We start from the raw sequence: 26,308 nt of genomic DNA, 5'->3' as shown, positions 1-26,308 counted from the left end.
TTGGCAACAGGATAATGCAGACCCCTTACTCACGGTGTTAAAGGTGCTCTCCCCCTCTGAGGTTACTTTGTGTGTGCTTCACATAGGACAGCTCTTTCCTCATACTGCCAAACTAGAGAAGATAATTTTTGCTATACTGAGTAAAGTACCTCTGACAAAGAAGGGTAGCACTCAGTACTATTATGTGTGCACCTATGTAAACATGCAGTCAGGCCTGAGTAAGCACACTCATGGCTAAGCATCCCAGAGAAAGCAGATGAGCTGTTCAGGGGCAGACAAACAATCCTTAGGAATGGAGAAATCATGCGCAAAAACATCTCCTGGTGATCTCATTCTTTGATTGCTCCCTGGGGAGAACAAGTCAGGAGTCAAAATTCCATATGCTATTTTCAGTAAGTGTACAGCCAAACCAACAGTTGCTTTTTTCTATATCCGTCAGGAGTCAAAATTCCATATGCTATTTTCAGTCAGTGTACAGCCAAACCAACAGTTGTTTTTTTCTATATCAAATTTCTTTGCATTACTAGGTCTTTACAGAGACTTTAAGAACCTTACATTCACCTACAAAGAGAGCTCAAGGCCAAACTTTCCAGCATAGGGACTAGACTTCAGGCTAGTTGAGAAATGAGATTCCCCTAACCCCTCCCTCCTTACCAGTACTCTTGTGTTACTTCCACCACTGTAAGTTAATAAACACATTTTATATTTGTATGAAATACAATATGTAATTGTATACACCCAAGTTTAGAACAATGCCTCCTACATAAAATCCCCAAATCAAACCAAAACCACTCATGCCAAGCACACAGCGACACTTCCTTCCCTTAGTATGGACACAGTCACATAAATGTATCCATCTGAGGGATGTTTATAATTACAAATTACTTGTATATTTATGCAATTGCTCTGCCATAGCTGCAATTTTTACCTATAACCATATCAGAATTGATTTTGATTATTATGGAAGTCAAACAATCAAAAAGCTAGACTAAAACACTGAAAAAACAACTGAAAAAATTGTGCCAAACCTGCTAACTGGAAGCATAATCAGTGGAGTAATTAATGCTTTAATTTCATAGAACCATAAAATGGTTTGCCTTGGAAGGAACCTTAAAGACCATCCCGTTCCAACCGCCCTGCCACGTGCAGGACACCTTCCACTATTCCAGGTTGCTCCAAGTCCTGTCCAATCTGGCCTTGAACATTTCCAGGGATGGGGCAGCCACAGCTTCTCTGGGCAACCTGTGCCAGGGCCTCAGCACCCCCAAGAGGCCCATACAGTCTGATGGAACAAACCAAACTAGCATTTACAGTGTTACTATTTCTGCTGAAAACTGAAGTTGTTCCAAACACACTACAGGAACACAAGCAAGAATTACAGAAACATACAGCTGAAGAAAAAAACCCCAACATTAAACCAAAACAGTGTCAGGCAAACATGAAACCTGTAGAAGAAAAAACTTCAGATGCAGTCACACTTAGAGCAAGAGGCAAAGCAAAACTAGGGAGAGATCAGCATTCAATCTTCAAATTATGTCTGAAATGTAATGGAAATGGTCTCCAGGGTATCCCAGTCGGATAGAGGGAAGTCTCAAGCTCACAGCAGAGCTCTAAGCCACTCTTGCCAGGGGGATTGAGCTGCTTAACACCACAGCAGCATTCTTCATTCCACCCCTGCAGAACAGTGACAGACTATAAGCTTCCCAGGCGATTTGCCACACCTCAGAGTGAGGGCTGACTGCTCTGCCTGCCTCCCTCTGAACCTGCAGGAGCTGGGCCAGAGAGAGAAAGGGCTGGTGTGACAACAGCAGCCTTGGGAAGTCAAGGGGAGGATGTGGTGTGGTGGGGTACAGGCTTGGTACCAGAGACCCCAAGCTACAACCAACTCACCAGTGGTCAGTTTAAGGGCAAACAAAAAAAAAATACACATCAGCAGCTGGGCAAAACCATAATTAGGGGTAACCAAGTGAAGAAAGAAACAGCACCTAATATGTGCAAAGCACACATACAATAATTTGGATCTAACCCAGCGCTGTGGATTGGTGAAGGAAGAGAAAGGTTTAAAAATATCTTAGCAAACAAATAAAACCCATACAGAATGTATCCTAGAGGGAGGAAGGAAAGGAAAACAAAGCAACAAACACAACATGAGATTTTATTCCTCCTGGCAAGGGATTCCAGCCCTGCTATAACTATCCCAACTTCCTGACCCAGAGGAGCAGTGGATTGGGGAGCACAACACCCAGAAAAAGAGCCAGGGACAGGGAGGTGTGTGTATCACAGATGTAACTGCATTGTTATTTTGTTCTGCATCAGTTAGATCTACACTAACAACAATTTGACTCTCAAGATTTCGCTTACAATAACAAAATTCCTTGCCTTTACTTGGAAGGTGGGGATTTCTCTGTGCCCATAAACAAGATTTTGAGCATTAGATAGAAACACTGGAAGTCTTTGACAGTAACAAGTAAAAGAACAAACCAAATCAATCCCTCTTTGCAACTGTTGTGCAATTTCCACTATTAAGCCAGAGTTGGTCACAGCATTTTCTTCTTTTCAGAAGTGTGTCATTGAAAGCAACTGTGATATCCTCTCTAGCCTCACATTATCCTAAACCAGTGTAGACAAAACATTTCCCAAACTCCTTTCAATTTGCTATGAGGTTGGAGAAATTTTCTTAAAAAGAAGGATGAATATATACCAGCTTTGTCAAATGGCAAGATGGGAAAGTATCGGTGAAGCATATAAAAACAATAAAGAAACTTAGGCTGGCCCAAGGGTACAGCTAGAAGGGAGAAAGGAGGACGGATAGCAAGCAAAACTCCTTGATAAATGGAAAGCATTTGGCACTCTCAAGAAAACTGCTGTGATCCCTGTTCCTTGAGAGTTTTGAAATTAGACTCATTAAAAGAGAACCATCTTGCACTGGCAAAGAAACAAATTACATGGTCTATCCTCTCTATTCCTGATTTCTATTTCTCTGGAGTATTGCATTGAGACATTGAACTAATATAGCGTGTGTTCACTGAAGGCTAGCAATTTTCTGCTTTGCTGCTACACTGCTTGCAGCTTCAACATGAATTCTACCTCTGCTGTACCCACAGGGAGGAGAACTGGGACCTGCTCCACATCAGCATTAGAAAATACTGAAACATTCTGGCTCCCACTCAAAGTGCTGTGCTGTCACCACTTGACTGGTCAGAGTTCAACAGTCATGAGCCGTAAATTTATGGCTCAAGTTTAGACTTCAAACATTTCCTTTAGTTTACCTGTGTAAAATCTAAGCTGTTTGCTACAGAATCAAAGTGCCAGAAGGACTCTCCTGCTCAGTAGAGACAGTAGCAACTGTTCCACTGACCAAAAGTCCCAGGAAAACTTTACTGCTGAGTTTTGACAAGTGGTATGTACAGATAAACTTACACTTTTAAGCAGCAAAAAGCCTCACCAACACGATCAAGCAGTTTATAGCACATAAGTGTGTCCAGCACCTTTTGCCAGCGATGAGACATGAAACAGTGGCTTAGAGTGCCAGCTTTACTCCCATCTGCCCAGCACAGCTGGTCCAGTGGGCACAGTGCAGCAGGAAAACTCATGCCAGCACCCACCCAGACAAGAGTTACCTGTCAAACCCAGCAGTACAAACCCCACAGCTGCCAACTGAAGGTTCCTGAGCCAGTCCTGCACACATTTAGCACAAGCCCATGCCAAGGCTCTGCAGCCACATGCCCATTACTACTGTTTATTGTGCCAGCCGATTCCGCACTCCTAGCAAACCTACTGGAGTTACCGAGCTGGCTTCCCTTTGATGCACTGGTGTATTCTAGCCTCCTTTCTTGTGCCTTCCTCAACCTTGCTGCCTGAGCCTGTGCGATAACAGATTTTCAGGAAAGTGCAATTGTCAATGCCAGCTGAAATTAACCTTATTGTTTAATTATACAGCAGCTTTAGCTATTCCTTAGACAAGAAATTGTAATTTAAGATTTCTCTACAGAAATCTTATCTCACGAACCACGCATTGGCATGGAAGATCCATCATTAAAGTAACCAAAAAAAAAGGTCCAAATTAAAATAAAATCATGAGCTACATTCTCTGCATAAATGATCATTAACTAAGTTATCATCTGCTAATTCAGAGCTCTCTGCTAAACATGCAAAATGGCCTCTTTGGTGGAGAAGTATAAAGGAGCACTGGCATGGCAAAGAACTTCAGAATTGGAAACAATTCAAAACTCTTGAGAGCATCTCTTAACTCCAGTTTCTTCCTTTAATAGCTACGGGATCAGGTTTTGCTTAAGAACAAAACAAGTATTTTTTGATGAAATTCGAGGTAGTAGCTTAAATACATTAGGCTGAATTTAATAACCCATAAAAATGAAAGAATTTTATTTATTTAATACAATTCCATTTTAATAAAAACCCATTTCTTTATAATAAGCATAATTTAAATCTTCATATTTGCTATGCTTGAAAAAAAAAATTGTAACAATTGTGGCAGACGTATCAACCCAAAAGGTTATCACTAATGAATCTGTTGAAAAAGCAGTTTAGCACCATTTACTGCCACCATGACAAACATGACAGGTCTGCAAATGAACATGTTGGATACCTAATGTTAACATCCATGTTCTGTCAGGTCCTCCTGGGACTGATCGAAATGTAGCTCTGATTGCTGTGACTAATAAATAATCCAGGCTAATAAAATTGCTGTATCTTGTAATTATGACAGTGTGAACACTACCTTAATTATAACTGTTTCAGAGCCTCATCCATCAGTCAGTGACAAGCAACACTTCTAAAGGTTCACAAGAGGAACAGAGCCAGTGTCCAGCCAAAGAACTGCAGAGATGATCAGCAATGCTCAGGAATACTCCCTCTGCTTCACAGCATGAATCAGTATCAAATTTTTGAGTGCAAAATGTGCTCAGACTTGGCTTCCAGTTGTTCATAGTGTGAACTACCCTTGTTGGGATGGGCATAGCAACCTTCCATAGTATTTGGAAAGATAGGAAACAGTTACTGGGATACACAACTGCTATTCCAATTTGAGCCTTTTAGCACTGGAAAAGCAACTGCAAGGCCGAGTATTATCCTGCTTGCAGAGATACTGCACCCTGTGATGTCTCTGATCCAGACACAGGCCTGACACCTCAGCAGCCAAAAGCTTACTCATAAATGCATGTTTCCACACCTGAAAGGGTCAGCCCTGGACCTGCTCTGTTAGCCACGTAAATTAAGTGAAAACCACAGTATTCAGGCTTTGGAAGATTTCTCTGAAAACAGAATGAATGGTACCAACAATCACCTCCTCCAGTTTTCATCCAAAATAAATGTATTCATGGCATTGTGCTAGAGTTTCTCAGTTTGAGCTGATAGTGTAAAAATCTCACAACATAATAAGAAGTTATCTGTGAGGTGGAGGGACAGTTTTACATGCAATTGTTCTGAAACCCCAAGCTTACTGTAGTCTTTTCCACCAATTCTAATACTCTTGGAATTCAGTGAAACTTTTATGTTCATGGAATGGTAGTTACAGGGAAATAAACTGTCCCTTCTCCGTGTGGGATGTAACAGCTAAACAGCAGCTTTTCTCTTTCACTTCTGTGCCAAGCATGCTCTCAAGTCACACTTCTTAATAGTGCAAATGCACTGGAAGCAGAGTTCAAGCACTGTTTACTGCCACTAAGAGCTGGAAAAGATGAAAGGTGTCTCTCTCCCCTTTCCTGGCCCTACACAGGTGACTGGGTGTTGATCAGAGCAGTGGCACCATTGTAGTTAATTGTTAGTTTTGAAAGTTTTGCTATTCCAGTGCCAATATTATATATCCCTCCAGAGGATTGAACAAAGTTTCTAATAACAAAATGATGAAAGGGGAGTCTCTACTTCTGCAATAAAGCACAGACTGCAGGAAAGATCAACATATTAAGTTCTAAAACCCAGGGTAATATTACCATGCACACCAATACACAGCACAAGCTCCTGAGCGTGAGGGCAATACAAAAACCAAAACTACTTCATTACCTGCTTGTCAAAGCCAGAAGCCAAGACAAAAAAATGGAGATTTCAAGACACAGGTGCAGGAACACTGACCTCAGCAGGAGACTGAATGGCAGGAAGGCACCAAGACTGCAGAGATCTAAGGCTGGACAGGCAAACTGCTTCACTTTCATTATCATCCAAGGAGGAAAAGCAGAAAAAAAACCAGATAAAAAACTGTAGCGCACTGCAGCAGGGTAGTGAAGGTCAAACTCAGCAAGAGACAATGCATTCTAATGCATATTTTTCCCAACTCTTGGAAGATTAGATTCAGCACATCTTTAAATCCCACCAATATATTAAACTGCTCCAAAAAAGAATTTATCAGACATACAAACTGTAGAAATATCTTATTTTGTCCTGGCAGAGCTTCTCAAGTGCAAATATCAAAAGAAGTCTTAGAACAGGTAGCTATAACCAGAAAAAAAGTTATCCCATGGAACAGGAACTATCACTGCAAGGAAACAGAGTTAACAGTCAATTCTATTCCCACAAGAAACAAAAAAATTTCCTTATTTGTGTTGACACACGAGTACTAAATCTTCTGTTAATGATCAGATGTGCTCATTTAACAGCTAACATAGCTAGAAGGATGGACTCCTATGCCAGTGGATTAGAAGGCCCTGTTAATGTCAGATGAATGAGGGACTACATACATTTATTCACCCCATGTGTGTGGGTTTAGACAGTACAGCTGGTCAGCTGCCCACATTGTCTTTCCAAGGGCAGTGCTCAGCACCTTGCCAAAACAGACCCCAAGCAAATCCAGAAAGGTAGATACACATAAAATGAACAGTAAAGGGCTGAAAACAGGAATACTCCCTCTGCTTCACATGTACACATAAAATGAACAGTAAAGGGCTGAAAACAGTGTTAAACAATCATGCAATACAGAAAAAGCCAAACCAAAATAAAAAAAACCCCATAGCCCCAGAGGCACAAAAATGAATTCCCATGCTTTTACTGTTCTTGCCTTTGCTCCATGAGATGTGGGGCAGAGGTGAGGTGGAGGGCCAGGAATTATGTGCAGGCAAGAGCCATGATAAAGTGTCCTTGCACTGGGACATGTGTCCCCTGTACTGCTGTGTGCAACACACCTCTGGCTGCAAACCTACTACAACAGACACTTCAGAATGGGAGGGGGAAGAACTGAGTCTCAGGTACTAGTGCACTGCCCCTTTTCCAAGTGTTTGTGAGGAATATGCACAGACCGAGCCTTTTTCTGGCCTTAGGACACTGCAGAAGACAAGGACTGGAACCCAGCTCGTGAAGTTACATTATTAAGTCAATTAACATTTAAATAGTTCCTTTTTATTACTCTAGAACAGACAGCAATCTGGTGCAGGAAAATTCTGCTTTTTCAGCTGCCAGTTTTTCCTCCTTTAACGCACTAAAGCATATTTTACCTTCAGATATCACAGTTAAAACACAGTGTAACTAAAGAAGAGAATATCAAGAACTTGTGAAACCAACATTTCTACTTCTTAAACAAAACCTGAAAATTTTCCAGATTATATTCCAGTAAAATTGATGCCTTCCAAGGATAAGTCTGCAGAAGAGGGCATAAAAATGATTAGTGCATGGGAACACACTGTGAGCGTAAGAGCTGATAATGCCACCCCCCAACAAAAAACCCCAACAACTTTAAGTTGCATGCAGTACACACAGTATTCCCAGCTGTTAACCTACCTATAAAATATGCTGTAGGTCTTCCAAGTCACAGACTGTGAAGATGGACAGAAAGAAAGAGGGAAAGTGTGAGGTAACAGCGCAAATGACCACATCGTATAATTTAATTTATTTCTTTGTGACTATGCCCAAACAACTTGAACCTAGAGTGACTTGTGTAGAGGAAACACCACTCCAAAGCCCCCAGGCAGACAGCTATCTACTTACCCCCACACTAAGCATATTCTGCCATTTCAGCATTTAGTTATTTCAATCTTCTCTTAATAATTTCAGCCTTTACCACAATCTGCCTTCAGGGTAGGACCATGTTCAGAGCAGCTATGAAACAAACAATTACTTTCATACTGAACTGCTTTAATCTCTTTCAATTTTTCCTCCTTCACTACAGCACAGGTCTTCAACTGTTAGTTCTTGGGTTAAAAGCAGAGAGCCTTGTCAGATAATTAGCAAAAGGTCTACCTGAGGGCTTTCCTGGGTAATTTACAGCTTGACTGACCTATAAAGAATTACAGGGAAATAAGTCTGCAGTACCTAAAAGTAATGGTTGTTTGTTCAGTTCAGCACTATTTAATTACTCTTCCTTTAGTTCAAAGCAAAAAGGAAATAATTTATTCTACAAAACATTTCATGAGCTAATTTAAAATAATTGACTTTGAAAGAAACTGTGAGGTCGAAAAATGTGAAATTCTTAGTATATTAAAAAGCAATACTAACAAAAAACCCCCACCCCTCTTCTGTTTTACAGACATAGGACAGTATCTCCTGTAAGTAGGGTACAGGACTCTAGTGAGTACATGAAGTGAATGAAACAAAAATAAATGGCATTATGGCTTAAAAGATTGATAGGGCTGTACCTAACATGTGGCTATGGGACAGCCAGCCTCGTTGGAACCCATTATGTAGCTACTGACAGTCATAAAGGAAGCCTCAAACTGATTCAGGATGTCACATACTTCCACAAGCTCGTTTTTGAATGATTTTAACCTCAAAGTGAATGAGTTTTGAACCTCAAAGAGTTTAAAAACGTAAAACTATTTTAAATCTAAAAAGCATCTTTCCCCATTTCTATCACAATTACCAAATAAAGAAAATATATACTGATATTTGGCCTGTGTGCATTAAAAACCCTTCGTTCTGTATTGCAGGCCCTGAACCTTAAGACACCATTTGGGGGAGAGGGCTTACAGTGAGATACTGAGCACTGTCCAGTTTCTGGTGTTCTTTTCCTCTTTTATTGTTGGCCAAGAGATACTGCTTGAAGAGCACAGAATAAAACTGCAGCTGCACTGGAAACAGGTGCATGTATACGTGTGTGTGTATATATATACACACACATATCAGGCCCGTGAGGTGAGCTCAAAATGTAAATTTTAAATGTAAATTCGACAATAAGAAATGGTAATACAGGATTCTTTAGCCCGTATTGTGATGATTTTATTGCAAAGAAATACATTCTATAAAGGCATTTGATATGATTCCAGAGTGATGTAAATGCTGCATCTAGCCCCATAATGGCCATTCTACACAGCAACTCTCAGCTCAGACTGAGCAGAGCAAGAGGGAGAATAATACAGTATATAGCTATTGCAAGAGATATAGATGCCTACCAGGAACAAGATCTAGTCTTTAATTTGTGAGCTATACTAACTCTGCAGTCACTCTAGTTTTGAAACATACTTTATGTCTCCAAAATCAAAGCACTCATGGTGTGTATTAGGGAAACAAAAATACTCCGTCATTCAAGCTGAATTTTTGAGCTACCATCTGGACAGAGATGCTCTGTCCAGACTTAATTTCCTAACAAATTCATTTTGCCCATTTGGTCAACATACTTCTCCCTTTTCGTGCAATTTGAATAATGCCGTTTAACCCAGAAACATTTTTTGAAAGTGAATTTCCAAGTGCAAATAATCTGTGCAGAGAATATTTGTGTGCTTTTCCAATAGAGACAGAAAAAAATCTCCATAGCACAGCTTTTGGACTCCCTGCTACAGTACAGAATGCAGAGTTTGCCAGCAGCCTAAAGAGAGGTATTTACTGAATACACTGAAGAGAAAGCAAAGGGAATTACAGAGCTCATTGGTATTCTTCAGAAAGAAAGAGGATTAATTTATTTAATAGATTGCTGAGTTACCAATTTACAACTGATGCCTAAGTGCTTCCTCTTCCCTTCACCAGCTCCTGTTCAGCTGAAACATGTCTGTTTCTACCTCTAACTCTAGCTGCAATCTGGTTTTTGTTTGTGCTGGTGGATTCTTTTACAGTTCTTCTTTAGAAGTAATTTTTGTCTTGTCAGTACAAATTCTGCAGTTATGAAGAATTAACAGGCTGTGGAGGAGCATTTGGAAGGGGACAACAGCCATCTTCAGACCATGGATCAGATCTTTACAGCTGGTTTCTGGCTTTGGGCTTCTGTTTAAAGAAACTTTTGCCAAGAGTGTGCCCCCTCTCCCTCTTGAGCCTACCCTCTAGTTTTTCCATACTTATTTGAATAGCACCAGAGGAAACAAAGATAACTTGGTTCCTCTGAGTTTTATCTAGACTGAAAGGCAGACAAAGCAAGCCTGCAAACGTTCAGCCTGGAAAAAACTTCCCAATGCAGCCTTCCATGAAATACCCAGAAAGAACACTCAAGCTGTGGAGGAAGCATCATAAAAGGCATCAGAACCAGTAGCTGCCAACCCCATGACACATCTTTAAGGAAAATGGTTTTCAGGTATTTCTGCAAGCACAAGAGTATAATTTTTCCTCTCTTATTATAGGTCTTCCCAAATGCACATCGCTTCAAAAGGTTCTGTAACGCTTACTTGCACATCTTAGCTATTTCCATTGAAGAACGGCATTAAAAGATGCTGAATTGATGATTTCACAGAAATCTCGAACATAGGAACAATGTGCAAGCACAGCAGAGTCACAAGCACCCTGCAGATATTCCTCAGCCTCCTGCTCAAAACCAACTATAATTAGCAGAGATTTGTGAAATCAAGGATACAAAACCAGAAAGGTTGAAGCCAGTCCCCTCCCTCTACACTGGTGAAGACCAAAGCTGTCAGCATACATGGAAAATAAAACTGTTCAAATCAGGAGCAATATTAAAAACAAATTATTACTGGGTCAAATTGGTATGCTAATTTCAGGTTTCATCTCAAGACAAGCTTGAGGAACACGGCAGGCTGTGACGGCAGACAACATCTATTCTGGAACAGGTCTGGTGACCTTCCTACTCCTGCCTCTTGCACTAAGGAAAAGAAGGCTGTCAGTTAAATGGTTAATGCTAGGAAGCCCAGTCTGACCCTAATCCTGATCTCCTTCCACTCCACAGCCACCAAGGCAATCCTAACCACTGGGAATTAAACTGCTTGCTTGACAGACTGAAAACCTGACAAGTATGGAGCTCATGGAAGTAAATTTATTTTCCCCTCCTACTCAGCAAACATGTTACTGGTGATCAGAGAGGAAGTACGTAAGTGCTTACACACAGCATTAGTTCCTGGAATGCTCTGAGGCATTCTTGGGTATTATCAGGTTCCTGGATGTAAAACTATGGGTACATTTAGTCTGGTATTTGAGCAATCAAGAATTCCATTCATTACTGCTCTGATTCAATGACCTTACACACATAATCAATGGTTAAACTGATAAATGGGAAGACTTCTTAAAAATCTATTTCTTGAGTGCTGGAACTAAATGTTTTGTTCTTGACGGCTGTAATTTATAATTTGGTGACAAGAACATTTGTTCCAGCTGTTCAGACCTATTTCACACAGGAAAGAAGGGAGCATACTGTATTTCCAAAGCCAGACACTACATTTGGATTGGGAATTGCTTGATTTATTTATCATATCAAGTTATTACCTAACTCAAAACAATCAGAAGACATTCTTAATGTTCATAATTAGAACACTCATCACAGGAGTTACGAGGCTGGAGTTCTTTAAGCCTTCAGAAATAATAAAGTGCCAGAAAAAAGTAAAACAAACTAGTAGCTTTTAATGTCAGGGCTTAACTTTTTCACATGGCTAAGTAATTTCCTCCATTTAATTGGGATGATTCATGCCATGTATGTTCTATACCAGTGTCTTAGCATTTAGTTCACATGTTATTGTATGCAATCTGAGTCTAATAAAATTTCTAGTATTTCTTATTTTCATTTCCGCTTACAGCTAGCAGGGAGTACCTGCCTAGGTGTCCCAGGAGCTCTAGAGATCAGGCCCACAGCAGCACACTAATCTGAATTCAGCAATCCCAGCCCAGGTAAAGAATAAGAATCTTCTTTACCTATGTGAAATCAGTATGAGGGATTGGACAGAGACATTTGGCCTTAAATGTTCAGTTTGTGTTGGAAGACTGTAAATCAACAGCAAGGTTGTTCCTGTTTAAAGGAACTTTACTGCCGTGCTCTGAAGACTCTGCAGGATATTGTAATGGCTCTTGGGGCTTCTCTCATCCCTCCTACTGTGCATGTCGGGGAGAGGGTAAACTCCCTGCTTCACTGAGCATCCTTGCTCCCTGTGGCTGTGAGATGTTTTACATTCTGCCCTGGGAGGCCACTTTGCTGCATTTGAATGTGGATGCCTGGAGGCCATGAGAACCAACACTAAATATTTCAAATTGATTTAGGTACATGATAAAGCTGTAAGGGTTTATGCCTGGTCAGTGGTGCAGCATGTGTGGCCATGGTTTGACCTGAATGGTCAAGTGCCCACCTCCTGGTGGAAAACAATTCAATTGATTTTATATTGATATGGCAACACAACTACTTGGTACTGTCACTGCACTCGTGGAAGCCTTAAATTCCACATGACTATTGCATTTCTCAGTGTAACTGCTTAAGGTGTAAGAAAATCAGTCCTGTGTCCCAACCAGAGACCACATAATCCACCTTACCGGAGAAACTTTAAGGGAAGGGAAGACCAGTAAGGTACTGAAGGATATCAAGATGGAAGTCCAATACTACAGCCACGTATCTTAAAAACCAACTTACTCATATCTGCAATAAGTAAGCTGTGAGAGTCAGGCACTCAGAAGTGGAAAATTCGTGAAGTTTTTCAGTATAAATAAAACTTACTGATTCCACAGAACATTCTCCCCTAAATCATTCTTTATAAGGAACACCACTGCCTTCAGATTAACACACCATTCCTAGCAACTTCCATGTGTGGATATGTACTCTCAGCTACTCCCTTAACCTCTTTAGTCTCTATCCATACCATGCTTTTACCTTTCATGTCTGAAAGTAACATGAAGAGATTTTTCAAACAAAAATTTCAATACTTTCTGAGATTTCTCTTCCCCTCTACAGTTGCATATAAAGGGTCAGTATGTTCTTTGTCATTTAGTCTTTTGTTGCTCGGAATGCAAAAGCACAGTCTTTATCAAGAGGCTGGCAGTGACCCAGCTTTAGTTGAGCTGTTTTAATATTGTAAAAGCATATGGGACACTCTCACTTTTATCTTTTGGTTTCTGTAGTCTTTTAGAATTACTCACAACGTTTTGGTTTTCACAATACTGCTGAAACTAAAACACAGTCACTGCAAACCCAAACACGCCATTCGCGTTTCATTGCCTGGGGCTACGATTTCCTGCCTCTGTATCACTGCGCCCCAGCAAGAGGCAGTCTGCATCCCTGCCTTGGGGGCTGGGATCCAGCTATTCACATGAGGCTGTGGAGATGCTGTTCAGACCTTCCCCACTGTCCCACACGCATGGAGTGGCTCTCAACTAATGACAAAACAAATTTACTGCAGGACTCTTAAAAACAAGTTGCTTAGTCAGGATAAGCATCTGTCAACACAACAGTCTGACTTCTGACTCTGAATTAGCGCTAAAGAGGATGAACGGAGATCCTGATGGGAGGCCAATTCTGCTGTGAACAGTTGCAGCAGTGGTTTCCCAAATTTCCTCAAGTCAAATATAAGACAACCACAGCAGGAGACAGAAGGGCCCACACAGCCCACTGTGCTGCTGCTAGCAGTGGTCAAACCAGGAACTAGGAAGGCACAGAAGAATGGGTCACACAAATAGCAACACTTACCCTGAACCTGACAGCTTAATTTCATGTCCTCCAGTTCTTGTTCAGAAGTAGAGACATCAAACCCTACCTACTCTCTCCATGCCACATGACTTCATAGCCTTCATTACCACTTTCCTCAGGAGTCTCTTTTGCATGCTGAAGGGCCTCAGCCTCACTGCTCATTTCTTTTACAGAGCCCATTCCAAGATTTCAAAGAGCCTTGCTGTCTTCTCACTGTTTCGTCCAGTTTTAGTGCATTTGGGACTGGACTGGAAGCAAAGGAACCAAAGCTGCATACAGTATTCAGGAGGCAGACGTTCTGTGCACTGATATTAGCACATAAAGCAGTTCATGCCTCCTCAAGTTGCTCTCTCTTATTGTCCTAACCACTCTAATATTTGAGATACCTGTTGGACCATTCCTGAGCACTGAGATGGCATTTCTCTCACAACTCAAGATCTTATCCAAGAAATAGCTCAGAGCTCATCCCATTCTTCCCCATTCTGACTCCCTCCTCCCTATATACAAAGTGATGTATCACTCTGCTTATCTGCACAGTCATTCTGTATTTCACTGCCCAGTCACTCAGTTTCACTACATTCTTATAAAATTTTTCAGTCATCATCAATGATTTGAAGCGATTCAGGACAGCAGTGAATAACAAGTATTCAACTCTTCCCAAACCATTTATGCATCTGCTGACTACCATGGCTCCCAGAACAGATGCATTTCCTATTTGATTAGAAAAGCTCTGACATTTTGCACAGACTACTCATTACAAAAACCAGGCTGACTCTTGTCTCTATAGCCTGCAACTCCATTCTTAATACACCATTGTAAAGTAATTTCTTCTTGTGCATATCCCAAGCCCATCAGCCTGTGGTTTCCCTTATCACATTTCTAGAAAGCCATATCACATCTTTCAATCCTCAAGTACCAGAGTACTTCCATGGAACACCACAGTTGGTCTCGCTATCTTATCACTGAATTCCTACAGAAAGCTTGGGTTAATAAACTACTTGGCAACTTCTATTTGATTCATAAATTCCCCTACCAACTCTTCAATTTGAAAGAGACTTCCTGATGAATTCTTCTTTAAGAAGTGCACCAGCACAGGGAACTGCCATTTCTTCACAATGAGCAACAGATGCAAAGAATTTGTTTGTCATTTCTGAGCATCTACTAGCCCTAGAGATTTTTTCTGGCAGGCTCCCTGATGCTGATGTTTTTGAAGATTTATTTTTTACTAGTTTTGATGTCTTCTGCAAATGCTCCTCTAACTCCTTTTTTCCAGTCTGCCTTGTTGCATTTCTACATTTAACCTGTCATTTTTTATAATCCTGTGTATTTTCCTCATTTAGATAAAGCTTTAGGCTTTTAGAGGACTCTCTCTTGCTTTCAACAGTAACCATCATGCTGCTATTAAGCAATGACTCTTCCTTTCTGAAGTGTTTCTCACTAGGTGGGAAACATTTGTTCTCTGCCTCCAGTATCACATCCGTGCCATCTGTAACTTCCAGCCTCCTGTCTAACAAGCTGGCATGAGCTATTTCCCCATCTCCACGTACCTCGAAGTGGAGCATGGCTGCAACCGATTATTTGGCTTCTGTTTCTCCTCCATGGATCCTGAAACTAATTAAACTCTTTCTGCTTTTGACTGATGCTCTGAACCAGGTCTGTGTCCTATTCAGCAGTAAGAGGTACCATTTCTGGTTAGAAAAGTAGAACTTACACCATTATGATAGGGCCAAAAGCGAGAAGAGTTGCAATAGGGCAGCTCCACACGTTGATACCACAGACAGTGGCTCTCTTAAACTCTACAGGGCAGATCTACAGGGTACATCCTGACTCCTATGATCATGGCAGGCTCAGCCCTGCACACACATCCGACCCATCACCAGTCAGGAAGGGTGGTTATATGGAGGGTGCCTGGGGTAAGCATCCAGTAAGTTTCTTCACCAGCACATAAAAAACCAGATAACCTTGTAACCACTGTTTCTGTAGATTTTGTATCATGTTAATTTGACTCAAGTTCACATAGCTAAGGCAACTTTGAAGATGCAAAAGTAAGTTTTTTAATCCAGCATGCACAGCTAAGCTCGCTTTTGGGTGTGCTCCCCCTTCCTTCATAGCCTGAGGCAATGCCATGTCATACAGCATAACAGTGTTTGTAAGAGGAAGCCCAGGAATATGAGACTGTCCTGACTCTTAAGACGCAATTTCTGTTTCTGTCTCTGCCACAAACTTGCTCTGTGACCTTGAGCAAGTCATCAGATCTCACTGACTCATATGAATATCTCTGAAAAAGGGTACTGCAAAGCTTTAATATCTGCAGATGATTATTATATGCATAAATCCTCATCATCATTTTCATCGCTTGCTATTTCACTTTCATTCCAGAGATGAAGCAGAAAGCTCAGTGGAAATACACAAAATAGATACTGTCTCAGAGGAAAAAAACAGACACTACATTTGCTACGCCCCCAGGTTCTGCCAGACACGGGTGCCTTCCAGGTCACGGTGAATATACGACACTCCACTGCAGCCATCAGAGGTGGGGGGGACCTGAATGTGCTCAGGATGCAGCTCATTGTGCTCACCACAATACTGGGCCACACAAAATAAGGAAGAGACTGAAAAAGAAAGGATACTGCAAAGCTTTAATATCTGCAGAAGGCTTTAAAACACCTGCTACTGTGAGGGGAGCACAGCTCAGATAATAGGCACGGAGAAGATAACTGTGATGTGGCCAATCATGCCTATTAGCCCCAGTTAGCTACAGAGCACACAGCTTTTTGAGACAGCACCTTCCTACCTACTACACCAAACTGCTTCCTGCCATCATTTAATTTGGTCTTTCTCAGTACAAATTCCAAATAGATTTTTTTAAAAATAATCTACATTCCTCAGAAATAATAACTAGCAATTGTAACACTTGAGTTTATATTTTCCAGGTCGTCTTTATTTCACATCAGCAAGCAGAGGACAAAGCAAAGGGAAGGCACAGGAAGCTCTCCTCTGGAAAGCATTCTGTCCTGGGAGCTCTGAGTGAACTGCCTTACAAACAGCCAAGCACAAATCCTGCTTCTGGTTAGTGAAACCAGAGCCAAGCTGCTGATGCCAAGGCTTGTTGTACACAGCCATAATTGCCCACAACATACTTAGCCAGAGGGATCACCTAACGCTGAGGGAATTGGATCTTTAAGACAGCACAGAGACCAAAATATAAGCAGGAGCTCCATGCAGCATCATCAGCTGCTATAGTGGGAACAAAGATCAAAATCCATGTGACCTTACGCTTACTACCACTCATAAATCACTAATGAAAAGTAGCACACTGAACACTGATGCACTGAATTCCAGAAGGATACTTTGCCCACTCTGAAATTCCTGTGCAGAAAATCTAGTGGCATCTCTATGGCCATCAGCTCCAGAAACCATTCTTCTGTCCTGTGTACTACACAAAGGCTCAAAGCAGAAAGAGATTCTGCCTTTGGTTGTCTTTCCCTGGCTGAATGTGGATCATCTTTTTACCTCCTCATTCACTGCTGTGATATCTACCCTCTCTGTTTGCTGAGACTGAATAAATCAAAATGAAAGTTCACATTCCTAAGCCCCCAATATATTATAAATTCCCCATGCTGCTCAGCAGCCTGCTCTTCCAATCAGTGACTTTGCTGATCTCTCCTCACTCCACATATATGTAAGAAGATTAGAAGCAAATATAAAATAATCTTTAATAATAGATTTTTTATGATAAGTAGGCATCTTTAAACATATTACAGGAATGAGAAAATATCCCTCTTCTAGTACTCAAATATTTATGGACATACAGCCCTGGAGTTCTGCCCTACTTTACCCCACACATTTCAGCAACATGCTTTTGTCAAATCTACATACTTTTGCCATATTTACCCATACAGAATTCACACGCCTCCTCTGGCATTCATAATAAAACAAACCAAGTATTTCACCCTGTACTACTGCAAGAAACAGCTCTAGCCACGGCTAATGTCAACATTGCCTGAGAGCCACCAGATGGTGCTGTTAAAGATGGTTCGTAAAGTCATTTCAAACTGATCATTTCATGAAAATTTGAAAAAATAAGATTTTTTCAAAATGGTGATAAAATGCTGTTCTTTTAATTCTATGTTTATAAAACCAGCAAGACTCCTACTGTGACTTTGTTTCTAAGAGGGAGAAAAGTTAGTGCTGAGGACAACATAGCCCATTAAAGCCAAAAATCTTCAGTTCAAGTCTCTCAGGAGTTAGACTGTGCCTCAGCTTTCAGGCATCTGACCACAGAAAAGAAATCATCATGACCCTGAGAGACAGACCTACACTCCCAAAACACAGCCTGGGCAGAGATAGCGTGGAGGCTGCTTCCAGCCCAGCTGTCCACATGCCAGTAAAGTGCTGGCTGGAATCAGCATTTCTGATATTCACTGTCTTCAGCTTGCAGAACAGGAAAATGTTAAAGGGTATTTTTGAACTTCCCTGCACTGGGAACCTACAGCCCAGCTGGGGGTCCCAATGGAAGGTGAGAAAAGTGGCCCTTTCCTTGCTCCTTTATGAACACATTCCTCGTGTGCAACACTCTGCTCCTCCGGGATGGAACGTCAAGGAAGTCTGGGTCTCTGGGGATTGAGGGGGAGGGGACGACAAGAATTTCAACAGAATCATTTCAGAGAATATACACATTACCTTGAACTGATTCCTGGAACCCACATTTCTAACCTTCCGGGCATTTGCTCTCCTTCTTTTCACACATTTAGACCACCACTCCCAAACCCTTCAGTAAGGGGATATGTGCCTGCCTCCTGCCCAAACTGCCAGCTGCCTGGTGGCTTTGGCACTATGCAGGACAACAGGGGTATGAATCCACACTCTCAGGTAGGTGAGGCAGGTGAATTCAGGTCCTTCTGCTTCCCTCAGCCAAATGCCAAAAATAAAAACATATGCAGCAGCAAACTGTAGAAGCAGGAGCCACAGGAAGGCTGTGAGTGGCCTCCCTCCACCAGCACAGCTATTGCCCCCTGAGCTCCACAGGGCACAGATGGGGACAGGCATCCAGCTCCCCCACCCTGGGCGGATTTGGCCTGCCAAGGGAGCAGCACAGCTCCAGGTAGCCAAGATTCTTGTATTTAAATCCCTTCCATAGGTTCGACAGCAGCTAGGTGGACTTCTTCAGATCAGCAATTTAAGCACCTAAATTCTGGCCAGATCTCGTGTCGGCACTTATTTCGGGTTAGGTTTTTGTCACTTCAGAATATAAAGCTTTCTATTAAAATAGAGCATTTTCCAAAGCCTGGAATTTATTGTCCCTCACCCAGTTATTTCAAACTGACTAAATTTCTACCTTTTTGCCCCCTTGACTAACAAAATAACAGATGTGAATATTTCATGAAAAACAACTAGGTCATCCCCTCTTGCACCGGCATTATCAAATGACTTCAGGCTGAATCAGACAACTGCAAGCTGTGTATGTGAACAGAACTATTAGCAACCCCTATGCCAAGGAAATCTAAAGTGCATGGATACAAAACAAACATAATATTGGGAAACTGCCTTTGCTGGCATGCTAGATTTTAAAATAATGGAGGAGATGTAATCATCTGGGTTTCCAAGCAGATGACATGAGATACAAAGTTATGCAGTAATTTAGCCACAGAACCAGCATTCATGGTGGTCATGAGGACAGGAGAGGCCAGGTCAGCCAATACACCAAGAAACCACTGACAGTTTGCTCTGAGTCTCCTTTAATTTGCAATGGGAAGGCTGCCAACAGCTCATGACTGTGTGTTCAAAAGTGTGTGTGGACTGTAACACATGTTCTTCCCCAACTGCAATGCTTCACTGATTGTGTGAGGTGTTATTCCATCCCTGGCTATTAACAGTTCAATAACAGTTCTGTGAATTAGCATTAAATTACAGTGAATGTTACAGAAGGGGTTCTAATATTTACATTAGTGCCTAATGAGTTCCCCATAATTAACATAATTGCAGTGAGACACAGAAATTAATATTCAACCAATTATTTGAAAGAGCTATCCAATCTATGTTGAGATTTTTTGAAGACACCTTCCCAATAACGATAAAGAGGTTTTGTAAAAGCACGGGTTCTAATGCTGCCACCAGCTCTTCAGGAGTAAATTACATTGCAGGATCAAGGTCTGGGTCTTCCCTGGAACAAATTAATTTATACAGGAGAAGCTCTGAACTTCACAGATACTTACACCACACTGGCAAAATGCTGCCCCTGTGGCACAAAGCTAAACATTATCTTTGTGAGAGGTACCCACCTCCTAAAGCATTGCTGGACTAGACTGCTTTCCCCCTTCCAGAGGCTCAGCACAGCTCTGCAGCACTGCTCACAAACACACACCCAGGGGAAGGAGCACCACCCTTCCTGGGCTGAAAAGCCAAATGGTCCTTTGCCACCCACCTCCCTTAAACCTGCAATCGAGCACTTCTCTGCTTGAGGCAGACAGTGCAGCAGGAGTTTGGGAAGTGTTTGTCAGAGAAAGGAGTGCCAAAAACATCACCTGTTAGTTGATTGTACTTTCTTTGCATTATCACTTCCTCCCACCCCATAAGAGTGGCTTATTCCTTCCAGTCCTTGTCCCTCAAACTCCTGGGATGGCAGTCTAGCACAGCAAGTAACTAGAGCTGGAAATGAGAAATGGAGGGGGAAAGTAGCTGGAATATGTGGGGAATGTGATCCTTTTCATCTTATCATGTCAAACAAATAATTTTTACCTTTTATTTCTTGCCAGTTTCCATTTACAAGCACAAAACCTAAATTAACCACTCTAAACTACTCAATGACCTCCTTCACAACAGTTGTGCCAGTTCTTTGTTGGCATTCTCTGCCTTTTGATTTGCCTGCTGCAGCTAGAAATGTTACATTATTCTGCTGCTATTGGTCTCTAAGACATTGAGCCCGGCCCACACTTTGCCTTAATGACTTCCCAGGACTGAAAATGCTCCTCACCACTTAGCTGTCATGAAAACTGTTTCCCAAACTCTTTTTGAGCATGTTCCTTCTCATCAGTGAGCATTCCTTTATTCTTGCTGTAAGACAAGTTGAATATAAGAACTGGATTTTTTTATGTTCCCCTGTTACGATTTCTTCTACTCAGGTGTGCACAAAAGACAGTCAAAGCATTAACAGAAAATGTAAATCCAGGCGATGCTTGTAAAAGTAGCCAATTTAAGACTTTGTTGCAACCCTGGGGTTGAACAATATCTTAAAAATGGGTTTAACAACATTAAAAACAGCAGTTAGGCTACTGAGTCATTAATAACTCATCAAAATGGTGGCATTAGAAAATTGGAAAGTCATCCCACAGTTTAGACTTGGATGTAGACACAGTCTGGAGGAGAAATTGGGCAGGAAATCCACCCTCAGGGCAGTGGCCAAGGTCAGAATTGTGGGTGGGCGGGAGAACAGGGACCTTGATTGTAAAAAGCCCCAAAAGCAGTTCATTCTACCTCAGAGAGGGTCCAAAACAAAGCAGTGAGCACTAGGTACATGAGGGAATATAAATGGACATGGGCAGAGGTGTACAGCGCATGATCCAACAACATCACAGTGGTGCACAAGCTTACACCCCTAAATACAGCAACAAAAGAAACAAAATTGGCCTAACTGCCCCACACCACCCCAGGCACGCTGACCAGCAGAACTCCCCGGCCTGGGAGGGTGCCCATACTGAGCTCATGCTCTGCAGAGCACAAGTTTAGGTACAGCAGCTTCAATCAAAAGTAATCCCTTAAACCCAAAGCTCAATCAATGTCTTTTTGCACTGACCAAGAGCAAAGTCACTGTGCTTTCTCTGCCCAGATCCAAGCACAAGCACACAGTTCAGCAAGCACTGGAAATTACAGAAACAGCTTTGACTTGCTCCAGCTGCAGTATTACCCATATTTAGAGTATAGAAAGTAGATTCCTTCCTTTGTAAATTCATTAAATTAGCCAGTAAAGGTTCAACATACGCTGCAGACTAAGTTTATAAATGCATAAATTAGAATTTCGTCTCTATCCAGACAGTAACTTGCACAAAAACCTGCAGGAAGCTAATTATCTTTTAAGACCTCTACCTCTGTCACATTTGATTTATGTCATCCAACAGTTCAAAATTACTAGGGAGATGGACAGACAGCAGAGAAGCATAGATCTGTTTCCATAGTGAAGTGCATTAAAAATAGAAAGAACGTGACACTGATGTTTCTTTTCAGATATTGCCAGAGGTATTCTTCAGGACACTGTATCCTGAAGCACTAACCCCCAGTGAAATCTATTTTAAAAAGCAGTAGTAGGATCCTTCATAATTCTTATGCTAGAAGAATTAATTGGACCAAACTCCTCTGCATATTGAGGAGAGAGGAGATGGGAAAAATCTCCCACTGGATGCTTGAAGATTTAATGTAGTTTAATTTACAGCTACAGTACCATATGTGAATGGCCCACATGCACGTATTGTTACAATATAGCTTAACTGTCAAACTGAAGGATTGGGCTAGCTGCAATTTACTCCTTACATATTTGATATCCTGGTGAAGGTAATACCTTCATATTCTGCTTTACTGCTACTTCACAAGACTTTATTAAAAGTTGGACAATAAAATATTGCTTGGAGAAAGACTATTCCGGAAAAGAAGTGTTAGAAGTGCTAGTTTTTGGGTTGCCAAGAGACTTCTGTATATGTTCATACCAATCTAATACATCACTGTCTGTGAAAACAGTGGGCTGAATTTCAAGCTACCACTTCTGCAAACAAGCAGAACATGCCATACACTGCACCAGCTGTTTGTCCCCAGGTGCAACAGTCTAAAAACAGCCTCCTGCCTCAGGAACCCCCCCCATATCTACAAAAACCACTGAATCTCTGATGAGAGTAGCAAATATCCACAGTGATGATATCCATGCTGATGGCAGGGGCAGCCAAGCTCCACAAAGCAGCCACTGTCCATTGACAAGGTGACTCTGTCCAGCTGAACGGAGCAGGGAGGAGCACCCAGAAAAGTGCAAAGTCCACTCTTGAGAGCCTGCAGGGCTATTTTCCCAATGCTTTGGTCCAGCCATGTAGCAACAAAGGTGAGCTTGCTCTTTCCAACACACTTTACAGAACTGGTAGCAAAGGCTTCTCAATGTTGCACTCTGTAAATCAGTCCAAAAAAAACCAAAAAACCAACTTAAAAATTTAAAATCTTTTCCTTTCCCTCATAAAGGCAGTAATTTTGTCTGTAAAAGTAAGACTGTTTGGCTTAAACATGCCTGTTACTTAAAAGTGTGAATTCTACTGCTTCTTTATTTGTGTGTAGGAGTTCAGAAAAAGATGAAATACCTTCATTAAAGGGTCCAGGCAGAACAGCAGAGCCTCAGAAGACCCCTTTCGGCGTGGACATAGCAATCAACAGAAAAGCTCTTGGAATGATGAGCTCAGAGGGAGCAATAAGCAGAAACATGTCTATAAAAGGTCATCCTCTGCTTAAAGTTTTAATCTTCTAATGTGAAGAATTTTGGTAAATGTGGGAGACATGATGGCCAATGCTAAGGCAGAGGCAATCGTTTTAAGCTGCACTTTATCTGAAGTGGGCTTTTGCCTACTTTCAATAAAGTAGCACTTTGTCTGGCTGGTTCATGAAGCATTGAATATACTGAACATTAGAACTGAAAACAACAACACATATTTTTAGCTTTAGTGAATATAGATAATGGGAGAAAGATGGCAGTCTGCCTACATCACCTCTTCTTTCAATCCCATCTTCTTACAGCAAATAGCCTGCACTCATCCACTGACAAACAGGCACAGACAAGCTGTTGACTTCATTCAAACCCTGAAACACCACCTGAATCAGCCAGGTATCGTTAGCTGAAATTGTTTTATAAATAAAGGGCTTATAGGAATAGCAGTACAGAGAGCACACATGCCAATTCTTTTTTAAACTGTAATCCAGACTTTGTACTGAGTACCAACCTAGTTACCTAGGCAGTTTTCACTGAAGAGCTTGGGTGTTTTTCAGATGTGCAGGCAGGTGTAGCCATAGCAGCACCTGAGTCTTTGCCAGACTTTCTGCCTCTTGCAACTCGCTGTCCCCAGGACTAGTGCCCACACTGCTGTTGGCTTGGAAATAATCCCAGCCAGAAAGATGTACCAGTCAACAAAGACTTTGGTTTTGGGAAACCAGACATATACCACTTTTCACAATTACTAACATCTTTAACTAAGATATCAAGACCTTCTTCCAGCTCTTTGAAGAAGAGTCAATAAAGGGATGATACTGGCAACAACTCAATGGAAGCATCCCACTTGTGCTGAATGGATGCTGCTGCATAGACACAGACACAAGTGCTTGCTGAAATAATTAACTGATTGGTATGGTTTGCATTGGGTAATGCTTCTTTAGAGAACAAAACCTCTTGACCAGATGGTCATTTGCTGTCCAGGTACTGATGGGTGCCTCCACTGCAAGTTCCTTGCAAAGATGCCTTCAGCCAGATGAGATAAGGCTCCCTGAGCCATTCTGGAGAATTCTTACATCCCACTAGCACACCTGCCTGACTACTCCAGCATAGGCACAATCCATATCCACTCATTACCTTAAATTATGTACAAACCATCTCATAACTATCTTAACCATGAACAAAGACTGTTCTACAAGACCACTCCTACTGAGCAGTTTTGTCTGAATATTTAAAGTTACCTCTGTACAGTTTGGTCAACACCTCTGTCTACAGCAGATGCCAAAAGGGAGAATCCTCAAGAGCTCCTGGATTTTCTGCCCAGGAAGTTAACCAGCACATCCCAGCATACAAGCAGCAGCTACCAGTTTGTGCACAGCAGGAACCCACTGGGAGAGTCCCCAGGACTGTCCAAAAGCCCTGTCTGCAGAGCTCCTGTGTGTTGCTTTGCTGAAGGCTGGCTGGGAGGTCAATCAATCACCCTGTCTGTGGGAAGTCCAGCAAGTCCTCTCTGCACAGATTAGCTCCAGAGTTCCCAGGCCACCCAGGGAATTGCTCATCAAGCATGCTGGGTATCCAAACAGGCACAATCAGCTACATCAAAACGGCAGCAGGGTAAACTTCAGTTTCATCCTTCCCCCACAATTATAATCTACACATAATACTCCATAGGTTGTCACCACAGCATCCACTCAGCTATTTTAATACCAGCCATTTGGTAATCATTTTGATACAAGCCATGTACCATTCCTAAGGCAGTCACCCTGACCTCATGAGGCATCCTCCTGATCTCTGCCATATGTGCATATGGAAATGGGAACACAAGGGAAGTGAGCAGACATAAATGGGTTTGAATTTCATAGCACTCAGGCTGAGTGGCTAGAGCAAGGTCAGGCACCCAGCTCCTCCTCCTCACTCTTACTCGAGCTGCCCAAAAATCTTTACAAATCCCTTTGTCACTTCCCAAACCATCTAAGTGCTATACCAGAAAGCTAACGGGTTTTCTGACAAAAGTGGTTTTTTTCTGAACCTCCTGTGGGAGTAATGAGCCTCTCCTTTTATGAAGGGAGAAGTCAGCTGAAAGAAGCAATAAGAGAACTAATGCCATTTGCTAAGATGGATTGCTGTTATTTGAGCTGTCCATCCACATGTATTTGTCCTGAGTGTATTTTCAGTACTAGAAGCAATGTAGTTACAGATCACAGAACAGCCAAACTGTCAGAAAACATGGACTGACTTATCTTCATCAAAATAAATCACAACAGGTTTTGGGACTCCCATAACTCAGAAGCCAAGGGTGACCTTGAGGGAGAAGTTGATTAAAACTGTCACAACAAGCCCAATGTTATACTTTATGGTTAATGATGCCAAGTTACCAACTGAAACATGCTTTTGTGTCGGCAGCAAAGTTCAGAGCTGAGGTGTTCCTCCCAAATAACAACTGAGACTGGGAAGTTCAGAAGTCTGACCTGCTCCTGAAGTTGCAATCCCTTCACATGAGGCTGTTAAACTAGTGCTGTTTCACATGCCTCAAAAGGAATGGGAAGAAACCCAATGGGCAAGATTAAAAAAGAAACAAAATCCTTTTTGCTTTCTCCTCCATCAGTTCACTTGATCATGCATACCAGAAAACATACTGAACTGTTAGGTACTAAAGAACAAATCCTCACCTGGGGCAGACATCCACATAGCTTTACCTTCAGCAGAACACCTCTGCATGTGCTCAAGGTGCAGCTCACAGGGGTTTTGTTTCCCCAGGGCCACTGCTGCCCTGTGCTGCTGCTTGTGAGGCCCCGAGGGACAGAAGGGACAGCAACACCCCGGGGAAGCAGCCTGGCTTGGAGGTCTTTGCTATGGGGAATACTGATAACTTGTCCATACAAAAAAAAAAGGACACAGAAGAGTTTCTGTTAGCATGTTCTAAAAATTTTGCAGCAAGTAAGTGCTGCTACACCAGATGTGGGGATCCTGGTCAGACTCCAAAAACTCGATAGATGGGAAAGGATGGGAAGATCCAGCATGGCAGTGCTGGGGACACTCAGACCAACAACCAAGAGTGGGGCAGCCCTGAGGGCTGCAGCCAGGACCTGCCCTCTGCAGCAGGG

Source organism: Corvus brachyrhynchos, unplaced genomic scaffold (genome assembly GCF_000691975.1).
Source record: "Corvus brachyrhynchos isolate BGI_N302 unplaced genomic scaffold, ASM69197v1 scaffold223, whole genome shotgun sequence".
Taxonomy (NCBI): domain Eukaryota; kingdom Metazoa; phylum Chordata; class Aves; order Passeriformes; family Corvidae; genus Corvus; species Corvus brachyrhynchos.
Note: the sequence above shows the minus strand (reverse complement) of the source record.